This window comes from Babylonia areolata, chromosome 7 (assembly GCF_041734735.1).
Source record: "Babylonia areolata isolate BAREFJ2019XMU chromosome 7, ASM4173473v1, whole genome shotgun sequence".
In the NCBI taxonomy this organism is placed as follows: Eukaryota; Metazoa; Mollusca; class Gastropoda; order Neogastropoda; family Buccinidae; genus Babylonia; species Babylonia areolata.
The window spans coordinates 11555481-11562980 of NC_134882.1; the positions used below are offsets into that span (position 1 = coordinate 11555481).

Consider the following 7500-nt stretch of genomic DNA (forward strand, 5'->3'; position numbering starts at 1 on the left):
GCACATACCAAACATGCGCGGACAATTATGGATACACGTGCAGCAACCACGACCATCAGTTGCATACACGCACAGTCTCACTGTTACATCACTCTGAGTGACAACATAGTGGGGCCCACTCCCCTCCATTCATCAATTTTCAACACTGTACATAGCAACTCCATTCAGATTTGCTGTAAAGCTGAAACCTGCTGCATGTCCCATCAAAGTCTGCCAGATATCAACATGCAAAAGCATGAATTTGTTATAAAATGGCTGCCATACACGAACCTGATAGAACAATGAACTTTGTCAAACTAGTTTTACAATGCATTAGTTAAGGAAACTGACTTTCTGTTTCCCCTATGCTACTTTATTCTGTTATTTATTGTTGATATTTTTATGCTAGCTCTGCCTGTAATGTCCTTTGTCTTGTGGTGATACAAATTCATACCTCGAGTGCATTACATTGCCTATTTAGATGATGAAAAAGTGCAGTATAGACACTCATATGAAGAAATGTCCTACCTGTGCATACCAAGAAAGTGCCCTAAGTTTTGTCTCTTTTTTTTCAATTTATCTATCTATTTATTTATTTATTTATTTATTTGTGATCATGTTTGTTTGTTTTTTGTTGTTGTTTTTTTTAGTGTTATTGTTTTTTGTTTGTAACAAAGTGCACATTTAGAACAGTGCAAAACTTTATGTAGAATATGCACTATGTATGCCCTATGTTCTTCTGTACACATCTTTGTCTTGTTACACTTTCTTTTCCTGTTATACATTAAGTTAATGTAATGTATTGTATTTGTACTGCTTAGTTATATTAACATTTGTGCAATGTAAACAAAAATTGAATGAATAAAAAATATTTTGGAAAAAAAAAGTCTGCCAGATATCTGCATTCATCATGTTCATCTCTAAATGCAGCCGTGTCTTTTAACCCTTTCAATCCAAGGGAGTTTACAGCCTCAGCAGGTTCCCCTGCTATACTGATGCGGAAAAATGAAGAAAGTCTACTAAAATCAACTGGTTTTTAATCCAAATTGACACCTGTGGACAAAGCTGGAAATACTGTAGTGTTCAGTTCCCTTTTGTTTGTGGGTCTGTGCATGTGTAGGAATGTGTACACCATTTTAATGAAACAAATTTTGATGCCAGGGCACTGCTCGGGCTCAGGGCAAATCAGTTAACCCCTTGACTGCTGCTGACGAGTGTGCTCATCTGTGAAAGGTTGTCACCTCACTGAGATAAGACCAAGTTAATAATTGGTCTGGACGTCAGTCGCTCATCTGTACTTGGACTTATTCTCTTGTGGGATGACATTATTTTTGTTTATCAGAAATTAATTACACCACTGAAAAGCACACAAAATGAAGTAGCTGCACTTCAAACTCACGCCACACTATTTCATTTCACCAATGTTTAGAAGTCCAGGGGTTAAAATGCTGATTTTTTTTCGTTTTGTTCTGTTTTGTTTTTCCTTTGTGTTTTTTCTTTCTTCCTTTCATGCAACCAACATGAGCTAACAAAAACAAGAAAGAAAATAATATCCTTAACAGCCTGATGCTGAAAAAAAGAAGAAAAAAAAAGCTCTCAAATGGATGACATAACCTCATTGGAAGTGCCACAGTTAGATGGGACTGCCAGCTAAAATCATATTGATCGAGGCACTCCCTGTTCACACAATTAGCCATGGCAGAGGGTCGGCAGGGTGTTGCAGACATGCAGTCTCCATCAAGCGCTAGATCAGGACTTGCTTGCACACAAACTTGCAAGCACGCAAACACACACACACACACACACACACTGACATTCACACACATATGCACACACATACTGATATACATACAAGGAGAGAGACTGAGGACAGATAGACAAGAGACTCATTCTGCAATGCTGAAAACAAAGAAACATGAACAGAGACAAGGACTTGAAGATACCCAAATAATCCAGTTCAGGAATTATGATTTTTTAAGATAGATAGATAGATAGACTGATAGATTATCCTTTTTATCAGCATACTTAGTTGTGACCTTGACCTTCAAACAGTGACCTTGAATTTCAAAAGAGAACATGTTGTCTGCAGGACCAAACATTACACCAATTGGGCATGAGATATGAACTCTGACACTCTGTGTGTGTGTGTGTGTGTGTGTGTGTGTGTGTGTGTATGTGTGTGTGTGTGTGTGTGTGTGTGTGTGTGTGTGTGTGTGTGTGTGTGCATGTGTGTGAAGAGATGGCCCAGACCTTTGACCTGAGAACATGCCACTATTAATGTTGAAAACACACACACACACACACACACACACACACACAACACACACACACACACACGTTGAAAGATTGGATGATGACACAGGCTCACTGTGTACACAAGCCCAAGTCCAAAAACAACTGGAGCTTGAGATTCACAGCTGCATGCTATTCAGCTTCCTGCAATAACATGTCGAGCTTTTTATCTCCATATCTGTACTGACGTGACCATCCAAGCTTTTCATGTGGACATACACGATAACACGCTGGGTGATACAGCTTGATGGTCTCTTGTGTTACACATATCCCATCATATATTCAGCGTATCCTTTTCCTTGTACTGTTCTAAAAATAATAATAATAATAATAATAATGTGGCGCCCATCCTTCTGTCTCTTTCTTTCAGTCTTCACCACAGCCTTTGTGTGACATCGATAATGACCTATACTCAGCGACGCGTTCATGATTATCTTTGAGAAGGAGAGTATTTGTTTCACACACACACACACACACACACACACACACACACACACACACACACACACACACACAAAAAAACACATAAACACACACACAAGCACGCACCAGAGAGAGGGGGGGAGGGAGAGGGGTGGGAGAGGAGAAAGAGAGGGAGGGAGAGGAGAGACAGACTGACACTGAGACAAACAGACACAACAGACATCGAGACACATCAGACTGACATAGGTAGACATACAGAAAGATACAGAGCGATAAACAGAGAGTAACGGGTGCACGTTCAATGCAAATACACCTACATTACCTCTCGTCGGAACAGCAGGAGAAATTCACCGTCAATTTTATCAACCACATAAAACCTACATACAGGTCTGTAAGCATGTATACCTGTGTGCATGGAATCGAACCATCCACTTTAAATCCATAAACGGGACATTAAAAACGGGCGCGTTGGGTGGGAGAAGGGCATGCGGACAGGGATAGGGGGTGGGGTGGGGAAGGGAGGGGGAAGGATCGAGAAAAACTGTTGACGAACGGAAATATCGCGTGGAATATTCATCGACACTGTACTTACTTACAGCCAAGGAGAAGGTTGATGCTGTGTAGGGCCCGGTTTCCCCTGGCCATACACAAAAATATCTCAATATTCTAATGTCCATGCCCTGGCTGAACTAGGAGGCTTAATGGTCGTACACAGACATCAGTCACCTTAAGCGCAGCTTCCCCCCCCCCCCCCCCCCCCCCCCCCCCCTATTGCGGATTGTTGCCCTGTACAGGGCTTACCACAGGGCAAGACGAGAAGGAAAAATAACGGAGGAAGCGAAAACGTGCGGACCCAAGATCGACAATAAACGAAATACACACACTGCATGGCGGTCTGTCTGGCGGGGTCTCTCTCTCTCTCTCTCTCCCTCTCCCTCCCTCCCTCCCCCCTCTCTCTCTCAATTAACAACGAACGTTGACCATAAACTCTTGTTTTTAACTAAAAAGAGTAGTGGAAAGGGATGAGGACCAAAGCTATAGACATTCAATGTATGATTAATTCTGTTCAAATGATTCGACTTAAAGTCTGTAGACACTGGGTTGCCTGTTCAAGCATCTTTCTTTTTATTTTGTTTCAGTTTATCTTACTTTACTTTATTTCATTTCTTTTTCTTTTTTTTTTCTTTTTTCTTTTTTTCTTTTTTTTGGGGGGGTGGGGGGTGGGGGGGTGGATGGGTGGGGGGGTGGTTGCGTGGGTCATTTAATTGAAAGCTTGCGTTTCTGTGTTAACTACATGACAATAAAAACACGGCAACACAGAGCAGCTGTATATAATACAGTAATCATTTTTACCAGGTCTGAAAGGTCATGAAGTCACACAGATATGAGATCTGGCTGACAGAGAGGAAAGGGTGAGAGTGAGAGAGAGAGGGGGGGGGGGGGGGAGGCAGGGAGGGAGAGAGGCGATAGAAACGGAAAGACTGACACGTCTTTTCATCACGAAGCGGACATCGAAATACGTTTGAAACAGAACACATTATCTCTCATCCGAGTAAGCAGGTGAAAAGGGTCAACCATTAGATCAAGGGCACATACACAACAGGACAGACAGACAGAGAGACAAAAACAGAGAGGGAAGAGGAGAGATGGGGGAGAAACAGGAAGATCGGGGACAGTGACACAGAGAGAGGAGGGAGGGGGGGGAGGCAAAGACAGATTGCGACAGATGTGCTACGGTGATTGATTTAGAAAGGCAACAGCCTTGTTCTAAAGGTGTTACTTCAAGTTCATACACGAGGGCAGCATACACAAGAATATTATCGAAGTCACGCGTCCAACCATGACAAAACACTATGTGGCTATCAACAACAGCCGTTCTCGCAGTTGACATTTCCTGTAGCCATAGAAAAAACAAAAAACAAACAACGATTGAAAGTGCGCACGTGAGGGAGGGAAGGGAGAGAGAGGGGGGGGGGAGAGACAGACCGGCAGACAGACTGACACACAAACAGAGACAGACACACAGACAGAGACAGAGACAAAGAGAGATGGCTAATGGATGGGGCGAGTGACAGTGCCGAGAGATCGAATGATTCGGGATTGTACTATCGATCGGTTCTGTTGCTGCGTCCTGATGAACTTTAAACGCTTGTAACGGTTGGACAGATGGACGTTTTGGGTGGATCTGCTGCCCGTAAGAACACAGTACTGGAAAGCAGGGAAATACAGGAGGGGGAGGGGTTGACTTGTGATTATTGTATGAGATTGATTAGCATTAACTTTGTATCTATGCATTTTATGTTCCTTATGTATTTATGATGAATGACTGTGAAAGCATGTAATCATGACATGCGTATGATTGTGATCATTGTACGAAAGATCTTTATCAATCCAGTATTTCAGCATTTCATGTCTTTTATGTGTTTACATTGAGTGACTGTGATTTTCGTGTATTGTTTACGTAAAATACACCACACATGAATTTCTCAGAGATAATAAAGTATTCTGGGCTGGGCAGGCCATGTAGTTCGCATGCCAGACCACCGGCTCCCCAAGAAACTGCTGTACGGCGAACTCCAACATGGCAAGCGCTCCCATGGAGGCCAAAAGAAGCGCTTCAAAGACTCTGAAAGCTTCTCTGAAGGCCTTCAACATCAGCCACGACACATGGGAGCTGAATGCAATGGACAGACCAAAGTGGCGTTCAGCTGTCCACAAAGGCGCCAAATCCTGTGAGGCCAACAGAATCGCTGCAGCAGAGCAACGCAGACAGGCCAGGAAAAGCAGTGCCAGCAAGTCCCCGACAGCCACCACCATCCCCTGTCCACACTGCCTCAGAACCTTCCGGGCGCGGATTGGCCTGACCAGTCATCTGCGCACCCACAGAGCCCAACCCACCCACCCCCAGGATGACTAGATGGTCCTCGTCGATCCCGACGGACGAACCACATTCTGTAATAAAACTGAGAGGGATAAGATGAGGAAGAGGAAATCAGAGAAAGATGGGGGAGAGGGAGATGGAGGGAGAAAGCGGAGAAGGGAGGATGGGGGCGGGGAATGGAGGTTGGAGAAAGTAGAGAAATATAGGAAGAGGAAAAGGCTAATAAAGGCAGGAGGAAAAGAAGAAGAAGAAAAAAAGAAAAGAAAAAGTGGGGAAAAAACAGTTAAGATACAAAAAATAGAAAACGAAATTTACACTCATCCTTCAAAAAGTAGTAAGTAAAGGTCAAAACGAAGATTTGAACGTTAGGGGGAGGGGGGGTGGAGAAAGAGAGAGAAAGCGACAGAGAGATAGAGAGAGAGGGGGGCGAGAGAGACAGACAGAGACAGAGAGAAGGGAGAGAAGGAGACAGGAAGGGGAAAAGAGACACAGAGAGACATAAAATGAGAAAAAGACAGAGACAGAGAGACGCAGAGAAAGAAGATACATGTTCTGGTTAGACCTCGATCGATGACCAAATATACGTAAGCCATTACACGCGAGTCTAAAATTTCTAAGTCCTTTCTGAACTAACACTATTCACCACCACCACCATCCCAGCCTTTCCTCGCCCTCCCTCGCCAGACTTCCTTCCGGGCGCATATCAGTTGTTGCCATAGCTGCAAAGTCATACAGGGGCTTCAAGACTGGGCGTACTGATATACGTCATAGGGACCGGAAGAAGAAAAAAAACACCACCACCATCCAAGCTGTATGAGGAAAAGCTTCTTTGGTGGTCATTCTGGCGCACAAAACGGTTCAGTCAGTCGATCAATATGGACCCCCTGGCATGCCTTCAAATTGTGACACATCCTCCTCCCCCCACCCTCCTCCACCTTCTCCGGATGGGCAGTGAACCGGCGGAAGCCGCGTCACTGAAACATCCAGCGGACGGAGGAGGAGAAGGAGCAATAGGAAGATGGAAGCTGTGCAGAGGAAGAAAAGGCATAGAAGCGGAAGACGAGTAACACTGAAGTTGGAGGAGGAAGAGCAGCTGGAAGAGGACAACGGCATTGTTTCTGTTTGTTTGTTTTTGTTTTGTTTTGTTTTGTTTCTTCTTCTTCTTCCCCCCCCCCCCCCCCCCCCCCCCCCCCCCCCCCTATACCCCAGCCGACCACACAGGGCCGTAACAGGGCTGAAAAACTGCAAGTATCGGTCCCGTAGAATTAGAAAAACAACAACAACAACAACAACAACAACAACAAAAATGAAACACAAGAACATTGATATTTATGCACATAAATTTAGGACATGCCTCTGACGTTGATTTCCGTCAATTTCTCATCAGATGATTTTAAAAAATAAAATGAACATGAATATAACTATACTTAATAAACAATATCGTATATAAGAACAGGCATTAAAAATAAAAAAAAGGACAAAGGGCGCGTCATATGTGCAAGGTGCAAAAAAGAATACAACATAACAAGAGTCTATCAAGTCCAGAGAAAGACAACAAAATACATTCAAGGCCTTCCAGAAAATAATGAAGTTGAATGGACCAGAAAGGTTGACATCAATTAAAGAAGAGATGACATAAAGAAAAAGAAATCAGGAAAAGCGAGAAACAAAGAGAGCAATAGAAAAGAGGACATTTTTGGCACAGAAGTCAGAAGTTCGTGATGGCGGGGACACTGCATAATCATACTGAAAGAACCCTCAGCTTCCCCATGGGTGACAAGAGGGGTGGGGTGGGGGTTGCTGACACTGTTCAGGAGAAGAAAAGGTATGAAGAGGAAGAGGAGGAGCAGTACGAAGATGAGGGTCAGCGTGACAGCACTGAAGAGGTTTTCAGTTTCAGATTCAGTTTCTCAAGGAGGCGTGAC

The 7500-nt window shown here is 43.8% G+C and overlaps 1 protein-coding gene across 2 annotated transcripts in view; it reads right to left on the reverse strand.

Annotated features, from left to right (window-relative positions):
* Positions 1-7500, reverse strand: part of LOC143283701 (phosphatidylinositol-3,5-bisphosphate 3-phosphatase MTMR8-like) — a 64774-nt gene that overhangs the window by 40413 nt on the left and 16861 nt on the right. The gene's annotated exons all lie outside the window — the stretch shown is intronic.